This window comes from Mastacembelus armatus, chromosome 11 (genome assembly GCF_900324485.2).
Source record: "Mastacembelus armatus chromosome 11, fMasArm1.2, whole genome shotgun sequence".
NCBI lineage: Eukaryota > Metazoa > Chordata > Actinopteri > Synbranchiformes > Mastacembelidae > Mastacembelus > Mastacembelus armatus.
Genome location: NC_046643.1, coordinates 6,422,265 through 6,442,370, shown reverse-complemented (window position 1 = coordinate 6,442,370; position 20,106 = coordinate 6,422,265). Strand labels below are relative to the sequence as shown.

The 20,106-nt window shown below is 40.9% G+C and overlaps 1 protein-coding gene across 1 annotated transcript in view; it reads right to left on the bottom strand.

Annotated features, from left to right (window-relative positions):
- nrsn1l (neurensin 1-like) overlaps window positions 1-19,107 on the bottom strand; it is a 62,309-nt gene extending 43,202 nt beyond the window's left edge. Inside the window, exon 1 of the mRNA XM_026300542.1 lies at window positions 19,017-19,107. The gene's annotated coding sequence lies outside the window, so the exon portion shown is untranslated. The remainder of the gene's footprint in view (window positions 1-19,016) is intronic.
- Between the last annotated feature and the right edge of the window lie 999 nt (window positions 19,108-20,106).

The following is a 20,106-nucleotide window of genomic DNA, read 5'->3' as shown; positions in this document are numbered from 1 at the left end:
CCAGGTGAGCAGCATGAAAAATGCACACTCTTAGTTTGATAGCCTCACACATGAACAAACACCTTGTTGCAAGGGGTGTAGATATTTTACAGGTCTGACTTGGCCACAAGCTTCTTGATCGTACAAAGAATCTCAACTCAGCTTCAGTATCCGACCGCTCTGAGCAGCCAGTTCATTCATTTTGCCTGCTCGCCTGAGAGAGCTGGTTAATGACATGACAGAGGAGCGCCTTGTAAATAGCCAACATCTGTCACAGTTCTAGCTCCACTCCATACATTTATTTGCTGATCCTACTTAATATTTCTGCATATTTCCGGCTGTGTGTTGAAGGTGGACAGTGATGCATGTTTCTGTGTGACCCCGTACAAAAGAAAGCAATCTCCTGCAAACCTCTCAACCACTCCTGCTGCTTCTTCTAAATGCATATTTTGTGCTGGCTTTGCAGCCCGTTGAAGGTCAGAGGAAAGTAAGGCTCCTTTATTGTGGATATAGGAGAAACACATGTGGTGGCGCTAATGTGTGCTGCATTTATCACCGACACAATAAAGAAGGCTATGTAATATATCTCGTGCAATGTGAAGGGAATACATTACGTGAAGGTGTTGGGATGTCTGCATCTGGGTGTTATCTCCAGGGGTTATTTAGGTTTATCTTATATCATGGTGACATTCAGAACCTGAACATCCAAGGTGCCCGCTGACTTAGTTTAAACTAATTTCACCATGTAAATGCATATGATTATATACCTATACTAAAACTTTAATAACTTGGATGTTTTGCTCTTATCTTTAAAATAGGAACCGGTCAGATATCAAATCCTCCTGACAACCTTTGTGACATTTAGCTGTCAGTACTGCATCACCTAAGTCTGCCGTCTTCCCCGAATTCTTCTTTTTTTTCTGTATGTGGGGGTGGAGTCATATGTCGACATGGCTGTTTTTTTCCTGGCTCTGATCCAGTGTCAGGCTTCAAAAATGATCCTTCATCGACACAATGCTGTCTCAGGTGCCCCCAGCACTGACTGGCAGGCCTTGGAAGTGGAGAACTGCTTTAGCCCGACGTTCAGTCAGCCTGCCTGCTCGCTGACACCTTCAGACAGATAGATCACTGAGGGCCAATGACAGCTCGTTATTGCTAGAGATGATAGAGGCTCACCGTAGGGATTTGTATCAAAGCAGGTATGTTTGTGTGTGAGTGTGTGTGTGTGTGTGTGTCTTCGTGTATGCTTAGAAGCATTAGATGAAAGATGAAGACATGGGGTAGGAGGACTGCCAGTGGTTTTCTAATGTGAAGATGGAGGGAAACGTCCATGACATCCAACCAGCTTTTTGCAGTGAAAGAAATCATTCCTTTTTCTTGCAACGTGAGCTCTTGGTAATCCTAATCTCATGAAGTGGAAACAAGTTTCTATCTCTGTTTGTTTGATGGTTATGAATACAAAATGACATTTGCGTAACAGTGGAAACTGCCAAAATCAAATAACTTCTTCCTTGGCTCAAGTCCTAACTACCCATTCACTTGGAAATGTGTTCAAATCTAATAAAAGACAATCAAATCAGCCAACATGATAACACACGACTACAAGTAAACTGCAAAAGCATGAAGAAAATATAATTTAAAGTATGTTTAAAAGAGGAACACTGCAAAATTACATCAATATTGCACTATATCTTCAAGAATATTCCTCATTTGCTATACAAGTCGTGGCCTAATGGGAGTCGGACTTGTAACCTGAAAATTGCAAGTTCGAGTCTCAGGTCCGGCAGGAATTGTCGGTGGCACAGAGTGCACCCTGTCCAATACCACGACTGAGGTGAGACCCTTGAGCAAGGCACCAGACCCCCAGTGCTGGCTGCCCACTGCTCCGGGTGTGTGTTCACTTTGGAATTGGGTTAAATGCAGAGCACAAATTCTGAGTATGGGTCACCATACTTGCCCATATAAGTCACTTTCACAAAGTAAAATCAAAAACTACTGCATGTGCACCACTGTAGCTGCTTTACTGATAACTAGAGGTGGACAAGTGCTAAAAAAAAGTAAGTTTAAGCAATAGTTTTAGTTCTTTTTTTTTCTCAAGTCATACGAGAAAAGTAATGCCACTCTCAGATATGCATGCTATATTAAACCAGAACGAAGTAACAAAAAAAAAGCAGGAGCAAGCAGCAAATCAACTTGTCAAAATACCAGTTTACCAATTTAAGGTTTTACAAGAAGTTATGTGCTGGAACTGTTTCCAGATCAGTGACTTATTTTTTAACAAGGTTTTACTAAGCAGATATTTTAACTTTGGAGAGACTAGCTGTTTCTTTCTGTCTGTATGCTAAGCTAAGCTAACTATGTGCTGGCTCTTGCTTCATATTTAGTGCACAGACACCAGACTGGCATCCATCCATCCATTATCTATACCTGTTTATTCCTAACCAGGGTCACAGGGATCTGCTGGAACCTATCCCAGCTCTCTTTGGGTGAAAGGCAGGGGTACACCCTGGACAGGGAGAACATGCAAACTCCACACAGAAAGGTCCCTGCTGGGTTTCTAACCAGGAACCTTCTTGACTGGTATCTACAGTACTGTGTAAACTGAAAGGTTTACACAGTACTAAAAACACACAGGTGATGCTTTTAACATAAATGCTATAAATAGTTTTCCATTTATCAGTTAACTTCATCCAAAGTGCAGTAAAGGGAACCCAACCTAAATCTAATCAGTATTTGCAGCTCTCCTCTTTGCCCTTAATCCAGCAGCAGTTCTCTCTGCTCTGACCTGCACACAGTTTCTCCTGGTACTTTGAAGGAGCTGCTGTGGTTCTTCTTTAGATTCAGGCTGTACCAGTGTTTCTGTCTCTTCATATGATCCCAGACTGACTCCACAGAGCGAAGTAACAAAAAAAAAAGTAGGAGCAAGTTGGGGGGGGGGGGTCAGACCATCTGCTGCAGGACTCCTAGTTCTTCGTAGCTCTGAAAATAGTTCTTCATGAACTGTAATTGGTACTTTATGGGCTGCACAGTGGGATGCACTATGAATCTGGGATCAATCAGACACCTGATGGTGTTGTGTGACAGGAATCTAAAACAGCAGAACTGCCTAAAAACTTTGCACAGTAGTGTATGTTCTTGATAAACTCTTTATCTAATGTTCTGTTATGTATCACTGTTGTGTCCTATTTAACAATCTTGTTCACATCTTCAGTTCTCCTAGGCACAATTTGATGACATTGCCTCTACATGTCGTACACTGTGTGTGTGTCTGGGACACATCATCATCTGCATCATTATCATGCCATAAAACAGACTACAATCAGCCCTTTTCTTGGAAAGGCCTAGGCAAAATGGAGCTTTCATACTCAGACAGTGAGGGCTATTGATCTCAGCTATGTAATCTGAAATGACTTGTTGTGTTATTATTTCTCTTGTACTCTGTGACCCAGATAGAGCCTGAAATGAGTGAGTGCGTGTGTCTTAGGGGATGATGTGCCTCTTTTTATATCTGACCTCAGTTAGTTATGCAACACAGGTTATTCAACATGCTAGGCCAATGGGAGGGCTACACCCTGGAGTTTGTGTATGTGCTGTTGTGTTTGTGTGATTGGCAGTGTGTGTTCATCAAAATGTGCTTTATCCTGCGTCGCTTTTTTTTAAGAATCATTTTCGCTTACCAGTTTAGGATCAAAAGTGTTGAACAGCAGAGGACAGCGGAGGAGTGGTGAGTCATGCTCTATCTGAATCTGTGCTACATATATAACCACTGTGTGTGTGTGTGTGTGTGTGTGTGCGTGTGTGTGTGTGTGATAACCACTGTGTGTGTGTGAGGGTGTGTGTGTGTGTGTGTGAGAGAGAGAGAGAGAGTCCTGCTGTTACATTGAGTGTGTGATAGTAGCCACATCCTCCATGGATTAGCCTCGTTCTCTATAATAACGTCTACTGCTCCCTGGACAACCACACAAAAGCTTGGACTCAGCAGTGACTGAAACTGTATCAGAAACATGCTTCTTTATATCTTCATCATAACTATCTCATTTTTATAAATAAATGCCATGTTTATGCCTTATGTTTTAATGCCTTATTAATTCAACCTGTGTCCATGTTCCTGGTTTTTCTGGAACTGTGAGCCATCACACACTCACAAAAAACTGAAATGCAAATACCCGACAAGTACATTTCAGAAAGTCACTTGATTAGGAAGCAAAACTAGTAGCTAATTATTTGTCCTATAGTTTAGGCATGACTTGCACAGGCCATCTGATTTATTCTTTTATATCTAGTTTCTCAGCAGGAGGTCTCCACAATGTGTGTGGATTCAATCTTGTTTCTGTGAAAACCAAATGCTGGAGGAGCTTTTGGCTTAGAGGTCCATGGGCATCAGAATCAATACCAGTGCTTGGGATACATAAATATGAGATGAATCCAAATAACCGAGTATCGCCTGTCCAAACACTGCAATGTTACACTCCCTGAGAAGCTTGGTGTGTAAGAGCACAATGTGTTTTTAAATCACTGCACACGTTCTGTATCATAGCTCAGCACAGCTCAGAGCCTGAAGATACTCCAAGATTCTTGAAATTATCTGGTTTTGCAAAATTAAACATTTTCACACAATTTACCACATGTAAAATCACAAGAAACCCCTTGTCATGTTGTTCTCACCATAATCTTACAATCACACCACTACACCTTTCGCACAGCTCCTGTTCTACACACACTCACACACACACTGTCACAAGTCTTGGGTTTGTGTGTGTTACCTGTCTGTCTGATAAAGTAACGTCACATAATTGCAGGTGGCATTTGAGCTGCATTGTGGGGATTGTAGGTTCTAGGTTTTGCTAAAAAAGATGTGGAAAAAAAGTTGACATCTATGATGTTGTAGCTTTGATTTTAAAACTGTTTTTCAATCAAACAAATTGCATCCAGGTAGATTTTACTGTCATCAGGACCTTGAACATTGCTAAGTGTCAATAAGTACTGATCCAGTAGATATTAGACTCAAAATTATTATACACACCCTTTAGCCATTCTGAAAAACATTCTCAGCCACTGTTCTACTTGTTGGGTTGTGCTGTAGTTAAAATCACAGTTACCCAAGAGGCCAATCACCACCTTGATTATAGGGACTGTGGTGATGCCAATGCCACATCAGCATCACACCTGTAATCAGAGTAAAGAAATCCCTTGTGGGTGTTGCTGCAATAATGATGCATGACTTCACTTCTGAATTTCATCACTTGAAAGGCATGTGTGACTCGAGTTCTCCATATCTGCGCATGTTTGGCATCCTTTGGGAAATGGGACTGTCAAGCATGCAGAAATTGTGGCTTTAACTATAAATACTGCTGATGTTCCATATTCTAGGTGAACAACAGTCAGCTTTCGGTGGTGGGTTCAGTTCTGTACTTATCAGATTAGCCATGTATGAGCCTCTCAGATGGGAACTGAGTTCCATCATCTCTTTCAGTGTTTGTTTTCATGTGCAACTCGCAATTGCACAGGATTTAAACCACCATAAATATGTGTATACATGTGTGTTCAGATGTCTATAATGCTCATCAGTATTCATCTGCTGTACATATGCATTTTTAGAATGGACAGTTGTCTGGCTGTAAAAGTAAGATAAGAATACTGCACCTTTTTGAAAGAGACTGAAAGAGAGACACATCTTCAAGCACTCGACCTTTTGCCCTGCTAAAGAAAATAGCTAAGTATGTAATTTAAAAGTGTGAAACGTGATTGCATGTTTTTTTGTGGTAAAACCACTTGCAAAACCATTTTGAGATTTTCCCCTTGCCTAGATAAGGAGACTTTGAAGAAGCAATTTCATGTGATGTTAGTCCAAATCCATTCCCCTGAAGCCTTTAAGCTGGGGTTGAAATCTCGCTGGTGTGAGGAGTTTGTGTCTTACTGATCGGCTAAGCCCTGTGCCTCTTTAGCTGCCACCATTCACCACGCAACTCCCTTATTGGGACACACTTTAGCCCCACACAACTCAGGCGTTCTGGCAGTAAATGTCAGTGAGACACATTGAGAGTTAACTGCGAGGCGAGAAAAGGACTTGTGTGGTATGCTCATAAACTTTTTAAAGAAGAATAGGCAACCAAAGACTGAAATCAGAGGAATAGCCTTTACCCATTATCTGCAAACAAATCAGAAAGCATAAAAGATGAGTAGTGTAAAAATAACAAAAAATGAATAATAAAAAATTGAATCAGCATCAGAAGCAGCTGTGCAAGTTACATATTCCATAAGGTCCAATAACATTTGTTGATCCCTCGCTTTGGATTGTGCTCAGATCTCTCTGTATACCCCTCACAGGAATTTCCCATGGTTTTAATTACCAGCCTGTCTGAACATCATGCCTGTTCAACTTTATCTCCAGCTTTGATTGTGAGGAAACTGCACACGCTCTGATTCTCTTCAAACTCACTGTCTCTGCTCCCCTTTCCCTCTCTTGTCTTTTTTTAAAATCTGTATCACTTTCCTCTTGTCTTTCTTCCTGGTGACATGACACAAATAAGAAAAGAAAAATCACCTGTGAAGGTAGTTGAAACATGTGAAACATGGCTGCTACAAACAAGGATTGCAAGGCAGTTGCACGAGAAACAACCTACAATGGCAGTTCAGCACCTTCAGCAGCAGCAGCACGCGAGCTTCCAGATCACATTTACCTAATTTACACTGTTAAAAAAGAGCAGAAAAAATGAGGAGAGGGGCAAAAGATAGCAAATTACATTATATGTTATTTGTTGTGTCATCACTAATGGAAGAGAGATAGGTAAGTGAGGTTAGGGAGCATGTATGTGTATGTGTAAGAGTTTTCTACAGACACTAATGCCAGTACATCCGCCTTGAGGTGGAAACATAACGATAAACCTGATGAACTCATGTTATCTAATCCCTGCAGGAGTACTCTCTCTCCCTCTCTCTCTCTCTCTCTCTCGCTTCCTAAACAGAGCCTTGACATGCTACCTTTAATAAGAATGCTTTTCATCTGCCCAACACCACACTGATGAATCTTTTATTTCAATCCACACACAGTGTTATGACACTCTGGCTGAGGCTAAGACTCGAGCATTAGTGTCAATAATTGATGCCATCCTAGTAAGTAAGGTAGTCTGCAATGAGGCCACAGTTATATATGCTCCTAAACAGGTAGGAAGAATTAAGTGATTAGTTGCTGGTACTAACAAATAAAGTTTTAATCCAGAGGTTTTGTGGTGGAGTTGGTGCTGCTTGGTGCCTCGTTTTCATTTTTTACAAAAGTAAACAAAACTCTGCCCCTGAGCATTTGAATGTGCGTGTGTGTGTGTGTGTGTGTGTGTGTGTATGTGTGTTCAGGTTCCTTCATCTTTCATTTGCACGGTCAAAACACTGAAGTTCAGTAATTGAATGGACATATGTACCATAACTCAAGTCACGTTTACCTCACCACAACATGCCCTCAGGCAAGGTTTGAGCATAGATTAGTAAAACTGTCTGCAGAACCCTGCACTCAGCTGTGGTGCTAGGGCTTTTAATGTGAAATCCAATAGTTTCAGGGTCAACTGATCTCTGACAGCATGTCTGGATGTATTATTCAGAGCCATCGGAGGTTTGGGCAGCAGGAGGATGGACACAGAATTACAGGCAGACCAGCCTGAAAAAAACAAAAAAAACAATCCAAGCGTGTGTCCTTCAAAGATTCAAAGAGCTGAAGTACACAGACAGAAACAACAACTGTTTTTTTTCATCAGTGTCATGGCACATTATGCAACAGAATGAAACTTGGAGTCAATCCATAAAGAAGAGCCTTGGCTTCAAACAAAAGTTCCAGTTCAGAAAAAAACAAATCATATATGGTGTCTGACCCCTACAGGGTCACACTGACATTGTGCTGAACAGATCCTGTTACAGCATAAGGTCTCAACATTTTATTTTTATTGCTGTCATGTTCAATCACCTCCCTTGAGAATTGGGTCACCCCCTTCTCCTTCCCTCTCTCTATCTCCATCCTTCACTCTGTGCATCTAATGCTTTTCTCCAACACAAAGAGGTCTTCCCTGAGATGTAAACCATGCTGTTAATTAAAACATTCCTCAATGGGCATCTGTGCAGTAATCTGTATTCACTGCATCCCAGTCACACATGGATCATTTGACTAACGCACAACTACCCATGCATTAATGAATGTATATTCATCCATATACAACACTGCTCTAGGAAGGGAGAGACGGAGGAAAAAGGGGGAAAGAGATTGATTGTTAATAGTTTTATGACCGATAAACAAAGCAATCGATCAATCTGTGTGTAGCTGTTGAGGCACTTACACGGGTTCCTGGATGGTTGGGAATAATTTGCGTCTCACGGTGTTAACCCTTCCAAGCGTACGGGATGTGGATTAATTGTGAGTTGGGTGAGAAGGATGGGTGGATTTCTCCACGATGCAGAAATGATTAACGCTGCAGTTAGGCTGTGCCACAAACATAACAGCTGCAGTAAACGTCTGAACAGATATGAATGATTTTGTCTGTGTGTGCATGTTTGTGCATATGTGTGCAATTATTAGTGTGCTACATGGAGATGGTGCAGAGATGAAACAATTCTGGACGCGTTAGCCAGAATAAGAGAAAGCATCTGATTATCTGAATTTTTCAGTTTGTTATCTTTACTGATTGCAGAGAAGGCAAAAAACAATACAACACACACAATATAAAGGAAGGTCTGATATTTTTTACAAATTATATTGCACACTGTTAGGGTAGGCCTGAAACTGTCCCTGTAGAGGCCAAATCATGCGACCATCTGCAACATCCCATCTGGGATAGTCATAAATCATCATAAATGTTGATCTGGCCAAGAACACACACGCTCTAAACATAGTGCACTTTGCCAAAGAGAACAGTTGCCAAGACAAGGGAAAACATTCACATAGTTTTCACAGCTAATTGTAAAACATCATCATTAGGAGAAGAGCAGTATGCCAAATCAGCATCAGACAAAAAACTTTTGTCAGGAGGACTGTGGAGCAAGATTACAGAGATCAGCAGGAGACAGGAGTCATTCCTTTTTTAACCCCTGCTTACAAATACACAGTTTGTACCACTAATTTACTCCATTTGTACACAGAAATGAACAATCTGTGCTGTCAAATGAGTGTCCAGTTACATCTGTCCAGACTGGGGACTTCCCTCAGGATGCATTTTTCAAGCAAAGGACAACATGACAGCAGAGTTCAGGGGTGATATCATTGTAAGATCAACAAGCTCAGAGATAGGTGCAATGTAGCAATTGCTTTTCCAAAATGTTTCTACCTCAACCACAGGTCACATTCAGCTCAACCAAGAAATCATACAATATGTTAAATCTCAGACTGAAAAACAGATGCAAATTTTTTAATAAATGTTTTTATATTATCATCTTATAACATTTATCTGATTTTTCCTTCTCACCTCAACATTATTTTGTTATGCAGATAAGATGTTACATTAAAAAGTTCTATCAAGTAATACCAGGTTTAGCTACTGTCAGTTTAGGAGTACACAGCTGTGCAGCACTGTCTGGCCTGATATAGTGGAAAGTAAACTGTGAAACTCATCTGTGGTATTGTGTTGATGGTTCACATTCACATTTGTAAGTGTCCTATAGCCAAACACCAGTCATGTGCACACAAAAATAACAACATCATTTGTGAGACAGTCGGCTCACGCAATTTCCTGAGAAACAGCTCCAACCTGATTCCTTCAGTTTCTTGAACAGAACCTTCTCAGTAGATCTCCAACAAATGTGAAACTTTTTGTGTGTCTTCTGAGTCTCATTGCATGTTTATTTTTACAGGACCATGACAGGCCTTCACTGAAAGATGATGACAGGCAGTATGCGTATATATGGTACAAAGGAGTGAGATGGTAAAACTCCATGAATTCTGATCTCAGTGTTATGGCAGCAGTCACGTAGTCAGACATCGTATATGAATCAAATATATTTCCACATACACAAGTGGCCCAAATCGGATTTGAAAAAAATCAGATCTGAAATGAAAAGATCAAATCGGATTTGGCCACTTCAGCATTCAATCTCCCTTTTGTGTATACCTGGTTGCATTTTTTCACTGCGCCTCAAAAACTGTAAAAATCCAATAAAGCTGTCTGCTAAAGATTTTTTAAATGGCAGTGTTTAAAACCAATATTTAACCAATGAACAAATGTTGAAAACCCTATTTTCACACACAATAAAGCATCCATACAGTCATGTTGTTCTTTACATTTCTACAATGTCACTGGCTGTAATGAATGGATTCAAAGGAGGCAGTGTTGTAAAAAGGCTGAAAGTCTAAAATACCTGTATTCAGGGGTACTCAACACAATCCTTTCAGCTGTATCACAGAGCCACATTTGACAAACAGAGCCTGTTAAAGAAAGCCGTTGAATAGTGCTGAAAGGCCTGGAAAGTAACTAGTAAGTTAACCTTGAGTTTGGAATACTTTGTCTTCTCAAGTTAAAAACGAAATCCACTAAAAGCAAAACAATAAATATCTTCTCTTTCAAAAAAAATATATTATGAAATATTTTGTATGGTAATCTACATTGTCAAGCTTTGTTACCCAAGTACTGACTCTCCTGCCATAAGGAAATTAGCATTTAAATTGGACAGCATCCTTTCATGTGCACAACAGCGGCTCTGCATTAGAGAATAATGGCTAGTCTGCAACACCATTCCAGCTGTATGGTCATGAATGTAAAAGTAGGCGTGGTCTTGTGGCCAATAGCAAGGAAGGGAAGCTCCAGATGACATGACACCAAACTGTCTGTGCTGCTTCTTGCCACACTCACAGCCAGGTCCCACAGCAGGTGAGGCATCTAACGGGAGCAAAGACTGTTGACAGTGAGTCAAAGTGACAGACAGATCACACTTTACATCATCAGCAATCCCAAACCACAGAGCAGCAGTCCTCTACACCGACACCTTCGGTTTCACTCCGGTGTCATCACCCTGCTTTTCCCCCTCCTCACTCTGCCCCCCCCCCCCCCCCCCCCCCCCAGCTTCCCCCTCTCAACCCACAGGATAGGTGGGGAGGCAATTGCTGCATTTAAGAAGAATCACACTTTACCACAACAATGTTTAAATCTGAATCTGCATGTTCAAACACTAAGACTCCCAGGGCAACGTTCTATTGATCGTGCGTGATCAATGCCTTTTATTCCTTTGTCTATAAAAAGCAGCATTAAGGTATACACGCAGGTTGGAAGACTAATTACATATTCCAACACAGAGCTGTTGGACTAATCATTGGTCTGACCAGAGCCTCCTGTCATGAATACTGGATCTAAAATAGTTTTGTATTCTAAAAATTATCCTAATGACCTCAACTGACTTCATGCTGCAGTAATGGGAGCCTCTGTAGATGATATTTGTAACATAACATTTATTTATATATGTATAATGTATCTGTGTGTGTGTTTTTGTCGTTTACTACAGTTTCTAACCACACCATAAAAAATAATCTTAACATAAAATGTTGTCATTATTTTCATTCTTCCATGAGATGGACACCTGGTCTAGACGTAAATTAGTTCCTTCTTTATAATGTATTGTTAATATATTCATATGTGCAGTGTATTACATGGAAAACATAAAAAGCTGTGAATTCTTCACCTACCATCTGGTGGCACCTGTCCTGGTTGACAATGCTAAAGAAAATGTGTTCAAAACAGAGCTGGTGCACTGGAGGTAACACATTCAACACCATTTCACACATCAACTCAACAGCATAAGCCTTGTAGTATGACACCTTGCCAGACTTCACATCTTTCAAGCTTAGTGGAGGATGATTCAAATAAACAACAGGCTTCCACTCAGCCTTACACAACTAGTCTGCCATCTTTGGATTCCTATTCCTAATTTCTTTCTGAGGCTCAAAATGTTGTAATCTAAAAAATATTTATTTTCCCAGATGAATACAAAGCTGACTTGCTAATATTAACCTTTCTTGCAGTGTCAGTGGGAGGTTTCACTGGTGGCAATGTTGTCCACTCATACCAACTAAAACATTTACTTTTAGGCAGACGCAGCACTTAGTTAAAGGGCTGTAATCAATATTTCAGCTCAGTGCTTTAGTTTTAAGACAGAGCAGGCAGCTGTTTTCAGCAAAGAAGCCCTAAAAATCCACTGTACAATATCTTCCCAGCATTAACAAGTAGATAGCAAATAGCTGGTAAACACAGTGAGGCATGTAGCAGCTGAAGAGCCAAAAATGTCAACGTTATGTTTATAGCTTGATTCCACTCTCACTAAGTTGATGCAGGATTAAGTTTAGGAAGAGCTTGATTAATTATTGTAAAAAAGTCAACTCTAGATTAAAGAAGGATGTGCTGAGTTTTCCAAAATTTACCGTAATATAAAACCATGTTTTTCACCCTAAAAAACATGATATATAAATAACAGATAACTGTTATAAATAAATTATATAAGTTATATATCTGAACACAGATCTGCACTGTCAAAAGTTGATACTTCCTATAGTACTTACATCACTGAAAGAAACCTTGTCACACAACATGTACGTTAATGTTCATGTGACTATAAGAGAATTGCTTTGCGAGCATCTGTAGGCCTGCCACTCGGGGCAGAGCGCCAAAAACTAAATCTTACATACTCATATCCTGCAGCAATATCTAATGAGCTACAGTGTACAAACCCAGCAGGACAGATCAGTGTGGTGTAGTTACACCTGGGATGAAAATGTTTTGAGGGGTTGTCATTTCAAAGATGTGCACATGACATGAGGAGCCTAAGGTGCTGGGAATTCTTCTGCAACCAAGCCCCACATTTGGCTTTTGATTAACGGTACAGAGTGATAGATGGGTAAATTGTCCCTGGCGTTTGTCTCCGTAGCCTCCCCGCCTACTGTCTTTCCATTCATCTCACCCTCCTTACCCTTGCGCCCTCTTCCTCCCCTTTCTTCAGCAGCAGCAGGGAAACTGGGGATGTGAACATGTACCTCTTTGCCAAGCCTCACAGCTCCCCTGGCACCACACTGCAACATAACACCTTCCAAACCTTCCTCCTCCCTCCCTCCCACTGCTCCCCTTTTCCTCTCTCAGCACAGCTGAACAGCATGTTTGATTTTACAGGATCTAACTCTGCTAGGCTTTGACCTTTATGGGTTTTCAAGGCCAATACTGATATTTTTGGATTTAAACTGCTGATAGCAAAAAACTTGGGTGTTTTCAGCGGCTCCTTCATCATTTGTTCAGACTGGAAAAACGCTGCAAAATTCAGCAGTTCCTGAAGGCAGAGTGTGGTGGTTTATTCCGGCTTTGGTGATATTATTTGATATTGTTATTTCATGATATAATTAAAGCTGGTAGCTGGTTAATTGAGATAGAAAGATCAACAAAAAGAACAACCAGTGGAAAATATGATAAGGGCTAACAAGTTAATGCTAGTCATTTCTGGCCTCTGGAAACGGTGGAGCACATTAAAACCCTGACCAAAATGGAGAAATACAGCCTGGCAAAGAAGACAAAATCACTTCTGTCAGCTATAATAACACTGTAATCACCAAAGTTAATTGCAGAGATCTTGGATCCTGGAACCTTCGAACCTGCTTCAACACAGTCAGATGAGGCAAGAAGCAGAAGTAATCAAACGATCAGATGCCTAAACAGCTAGCTTGTAAACAGGCATTTAGACAGATTACCTAAACCACTTAATTTCTCAATAACAACAAAAGTGAGCACACTCAAAATGTTGGTAATAAGCCCTCATTGCTCAAGAAAATTGTGGTAAACAAACAATTGGGGTAATTGTTTTACTCTTATTTTCTCTTCCAAGCACGTCCGGCTAACGTTATTTTAAGGCTGTGTGTGCCTGACTGCATCTGTTCTTGCCCCATTGACTATTTTTTAGCACATTGCCATGTGCCAGAAACTCAGCAAATAACCTAGTCAGCACAATGTTATAATTACCAATAGACACAATGGCCAAAACTAATACAATACCCTCTAATAGACTTAGTATATCAATTTAGGTTTTCATTCTTTAGTCAAGTTATCCAAATATAGACAAAATGAAAAAATGAATCTGTGACCTGAGAAAAAACTCTAGTATCTGAACAGGTGACAGGTCAATAACTGACAGGCCAATGTCAGGCCCCTATATTTTTGTTAACCAGACGTCTACAAGACAGTAAGCCTGACAGGATGTGCTCGCTCGCTCACATTTTTTTCTTACTCTTTCTCGCACACTTGTACCTCACCAGCTGCCTCCAACACAGTAATGACAGTTTTATCAGTTTAACCACGTTTGCCATCTCCACGACTGGGCTGCTCTCCAGTCCTGTCCTGTGTACTCAGCTCTGCTCAGCTAAAACCAGACACTAACAAGAGCACCTTGTGTATCCATTATGCAGATCTACCATAGCTCCCACCGTGGGCGTGCACATGCTGCACTGTGTATGCACTGAAACCTGTCCAGGTTTAACATATGGAACCTGCCTGCCAACACTTATTTCATTGACACCTAGTCTCTTCCAACTACAGCCTGACTGTTACGTGTGTGTGAGATTTAAGTAAAAAATAATAATAAATCACACTATAAGTCACACAAATGAGAAGCACATCTGTCAGTTGTGCCTGATTGATTTTCAAGACAATTCCAAGAAATATAAAAGTCTTGACCATATTGCGTCATTGTAACAGAAAATTAACACCACCTTTATACTGTGGTTGCCATATAAACCACTGTACACATTTCACTGAGAGCAGGAGGTCCAAGAGGCTACCAAGTATAGTTCAGGTCAATAAAGCCTAACATCTAATATCATCTTTTTGCAGGACATCTTCAAGTCAACCCTAGATCTGAACCAGCATTCACACCACAGGTCTAAATCTAACTCCCCTCCCACCTAAAGATAGATGCCAACTCTTTTTATAGAGGGCTGAGCTGCAGAATTACATATTCTATTTCAGACATCCCAGGCTCACATCATTGTTTGTTTTAGCAGGCTAACCCTCCCCATATATTTATAGGTGTCGAGGCCAGGAGAAAGACCACAGTAGCTCCATAAATAAGCTGCCTGGGCCTCCAGTGAGTCTCCCAACCAACAAAAGTCCAGTCATTTCACAGGCCATTACCTGGAGCTGCCTCATAGGGAGACTAACCCAGCCTCCAAGGCAAGGGAGGGTCACACAACTTTGAGGGTAACTTAAGGCAACTCCTCTTGGTGGGAGGAAGGGAGACGTTTGGATTAATAATAAATACAGCGATTTGTTTTCTGTGACTAGAGCCTATGAAAATGTGACGTGAGTAAATGGTAAATAACCATCTGCCCTGTGCTGCATCTGAGTCTGTTTAGTGCCATGGCTCACGCCGTTTTCACAGTCATCCCTTTTGCCTTTCATCCACTTCCTTTTGCTTTCATCCACACAAACTGCCACTCGCTCCACACTCTCTCTCTCTCTGTATGTCTGTCTCTGAACTTTTACCCCCAGGATCCTGTTGGAACCTCACCCAGATACCCCCTGGCTCTTAAAAATAGATGAACTAAAAACATCACACACCTGCACAGACACACAAAACCCAACCATGACGTCATACGTCAACAGAGCGTGTGTGCCCTCTGTGTGTTTGCCGCCGCTTATCTCTGCCTCCACAGACGCTGTGGAGAAAGCCAGTGAGCAGAGGCCACAGCCAACATGCACCACAGCCCCAGTAGCAGCCAGACCTCTCTGTGCTGAGGAAACTGCACCCTGCAACACAAACAACCCATCGGCCACAGCAGCGCTTCAGCACCAACTGCTAATCCTGGTACCTCCCTGTGAGGTACAACACTGTAACACCCACACAGCTCAAGGAAATGAATGTCATCTTCCCCTTGGCTTTAATGTAGCTTTTCAGACTGATGAAATATTCAAAAGCATTGTTTCACAGAGCTGCTCGACAGTGGCATTTGTCCTAAATATTGCTGTGCTCATTTGCTGGGTGGCGACAGTGATGATTCCATAAACTATACGAATGGAGAGAGCTGTCATGCGGATGTGGCCGTACACTAAGGCTCATGATCTTAAATCAGAGGGGAGTGCCACTGACTGGCACAGTGGGGGTTCCAGCACAGCAACTACAACTGCTAATTTGTCTCAGAATGGCCCTTTATGCTTTCTCCATAACTGTTAGATGAAGAGATGTTTTTTATTTTTCCGATTGTGTCCTAGCAGCAAGCTCTGTATGTTAAGGTAAGATATCAATATGAAAGCCAGGAATACCCACAATTCAAATACACTGGTTTTCTAGGACTACAGAGTTAATGTCATTGCCAGTGTAATAGAATCATATCTGTAACAAAACACATCAATTGCAGGTCTTGTTGTAGCAGCATCTACACTGTGTATCATATAAAGAAACCTGACATTTTGTGAACAAAGTTGTAATTTCACTCAACTAATTATCTGAGGAAATGTAAATAAAAGCAGGACAGATAAAGACAAAAACAAGATACTGTAGGAGTTGTAGCACCACAGTGAGAGGGAGGAGGCCTTGGTCACCAGAGACTAAAATCTGATCTATTGGTAAAATCTGCAGGTTATATAAAAGAAAGACTCTATTATATGTAATGTGGTGTAGTTGCATGCCTGACAGTCATTTTTCAGTACACTGTTGTCTGAGTGATTGAAAAAGTGAATAGCCTGAAAAGTAACAGCACTACAGGAAAAAAAAAAAAAAAACAAGACATTGATTTCTGTACTATTACTAAAGTGAATGCAGCTATTCAGCCCATCTCACACTATTGAAATTTCTTGGCGCCGCCAGTTCTGGCCATGGGGTCACCAAACAAGCTAAGGATTAAAGATTTTTAATGTTTCAAGGTCCCACATGTGCTGTCATGACTGACACAAAACTTCACGCAACACCATTAACTCTTCTTCATATTTTACTCAATAATTACTATCATATGGTTCCAAATGCTAGACTATATGGTAGAGTAATGTAAATCAGGTGATAACTCTGTGGGCTCATTATTATAAGAAACACTTTTCACATTCATGTAATTTACGTGATCCATAGTTAATGTAAAATTACTGGTGACAGCTGTTTCACTGTTAACTACGCATTTGTTACAAAGGATGAAGAATTAAACATTTTTTATGACTAACATGGAGTTGAAGCTGAAAATCAATGTGGGAATAATACCTGCACATAGAAATCATATCATACAGCAGTTTGCTTTCAGATAAGGAGAAAATGAGAGAGATGTTTTATAACTAGTGAATTTTCATACAAATGTAGGGAGGAATTTAGAGCCACGGTGATCAGAAAGTATATTTCTGGCAAAAATCACAACCCAAGAGCATTCAAAACTTTTTATGGCTGTAATTTATCTGTGAACATACAGATCCTTATGGGATAAGATGACAGCTACTCTCTCTCTCTCTCTCTCTCTCTCTCTCTCTCACACACACACACACACACACACACACACACACACACATAAATGGCTTCAGAAATGTCAATCCCCACCACACTTTTTTTTATAGAGCGAAAAAACAGCCATTAGAAGATGTAATGGATTAGCCACGGACAGAGTGACGGGAGACAGAAAAGAGAAAGAAGAGGGGACAAACCAAGATCGAAATGATGGAGATTGGCAGATGGGTAAAATGGATTGGATAGCCCACTCTACGGATGAGGACACAGGATGGAGAGCTGATGCCTACCGCAGCAGCGATGGATAATGGAAACTGATTACAGAAAAAATCAACAAGGTTTCTCTCATTCCAGGAGCACTCCTTGAAAACGTGGCAGTAATATGATTGGCTAGTTCCCAGATCCTGGTTAAACCTGATTGTTGCTGAATTTGGTCCACAGTGTCAACAACTTCTAAATATAACACTTCTAAAAAAAAACAAGGTAACAGAAGATAAAAATGTGAGAACCGACTGACAGGAATTGTGGTTGTTTTTAAAAGTTCTTTGTGCTTCTCCTCAGAAACTGCTCTCCTGTTTACCCTGAGCCTCCCTGGCTTATGTTCATCAGAGGGAGTAGGGGAGCTGCTGGAGACAAACAGGATGTCTGTGGGAGGACAAATGAGAGGGGGTAAATCTGACAAGGAAGTTTGTGTATCTGAATCTGTACGTGTGTGTGTATGTGTGTGTGTGTGTTTGTGTGTTAATCCCAGGAAGGACTTCCTCTGAATCTGAGCTGCTTGGGAGTTCTGTGGGAGTTCCAAACGTTGACAAGGGAAAAAGCAGGGGAAGACAGAAAGAAGAAAAAGAGAGAGAGAGAGAGAGAGAGAGAGAGAGAGGAGCACAAACAAGTGATCAAGGGCAGTAGCAATACTGAATCCCACTTCTAAAACACACATGCAGAGGAAAACCACCCACAGAGAGAGGTTGTGATAACAGCAGTGGTGCTGGTGTCATTATGAGCTGATGAACACAGGCCCACCTTAGTGACACACAGCCTGAAACCACTCAAACACTTTGCCTCAATCAAAGCTACTCCAAACCTCTGACTGAACAAACACCCATTCTGTCCTGCTGAGTCCAGGTCAGGTGGTGAATGCGATCCAAAAGATGCACACCTGGCTGAGGTAAAAGTGCCATTAGAAAGCACACAAATGGTGGCACCAGCTTTTACTTCAGGTTTTACCAAATACCCGCAAAACTTTCCATCAGACTCAGCCACCCTTTGTATTTAGCACTGATTAGCAAATATTAGCATGATAACCAAGACTGTGAACATTATCATTCTGAGCATTTAGTTCATTGTGCCACATTGTCTTTGCCATGTTGCACCTCATAATAACTATTACAATAAGATTTATATAGTGTTACTGTAATGTATTGTTGCTTTATAAAAAGAGTAATAAGTTAATAAGTGAATAAATGACTTGTGATGTTGTGAAAGTATAGGCTATCCTATCCTATCATCTGCTGTCTTTTTAACTATAAACCATTATTTATTAACCATTAATAAAGTCATTAGGTAAAACTTGGAATGCCTTCATAAAGTATCAGAAAGTGATAAAGTTCTATAGTTTTCAAACGTACCCATATTAGGAACTGAGAGTCGGACCATCTTGGCCTCTGCTGCTACATTTGGATCATTCCTTTCTTAATAGTTCTCTCACAAGTCTCCAAACTTTATTGAAGTGTGCTACTAAATCACTAAATTACCTCGGTAAAATGAAACAATCACTCTTTCGTAGCTCAAATAACCAATAAAAGCCACTCCTAAAAATGTATAGTGTCTCTACCTAAGTAGTAAGAAATGTTTAATGCATAATAAAGACTGGAAAATCTTAGGAAAATTTAGGTGAGTTCATCCTCCTCTAGATCCTTCAACTGGAACCAGTTCTATGAATAATTTACCCAGATGTGTCATGTTGAATGTATCACTTCACCAGGAACTCTTTGGAGGTTACGTAACTGGCAGAACCCACAGTTTGTCCTCTAATTAGAAAGGAGGAAAGTTTGGCATGTAAAATGCTGCGTAATATATATCCCACACTCTCTCGTGAATCCTGCCTCTCAGCTGCCTTATGGCCATGTGTCAGGCAGAGCTCTGGATACCACACACATACCCACCTCATCATATGTGTGCTTACTCATCATCACACCGCCACATCACAGCGGACTCATGCACAATACACTTGTCTGTGAGCCAAATGTGGAAAAACCACAGCAAGTAGACCAATGAAACCAGAGAGGCCGCCCCCATCTCAAACAGCCCTACCCCCTCAGCCTCCTGAGTCATAAACTACCAGTGCCTGAGAAGGTCACGTTCAGAAACTAACCCTCCCACCCTTTAACCCTGCTTGAAAAAAACAGTGTCTCCAATCTAAATGCATGTGTCGGGGCAAAGATGATGATGAAGAAAAACATTAATTTAACACTTAGCCTTAGCACACAAGGGAAAGGAAGCGCACATTTGATGCAGGAGAGTGAGTTGAACGGAAAAGCTGCGTGGTCGTACGATGTCAACAACTATGACAAGGTTAATCAGCGCCCGCTACTTTCTTGCCTAAAATGTTTCAGTGCCTGCATGAAGAACATTTTACAAAACCAATTATCTCTTTTGAATAAAGGGTGGTTGCCTATCAAGAGTGAGCCCACTTAAGCAGGGTCAAATACAATTCGC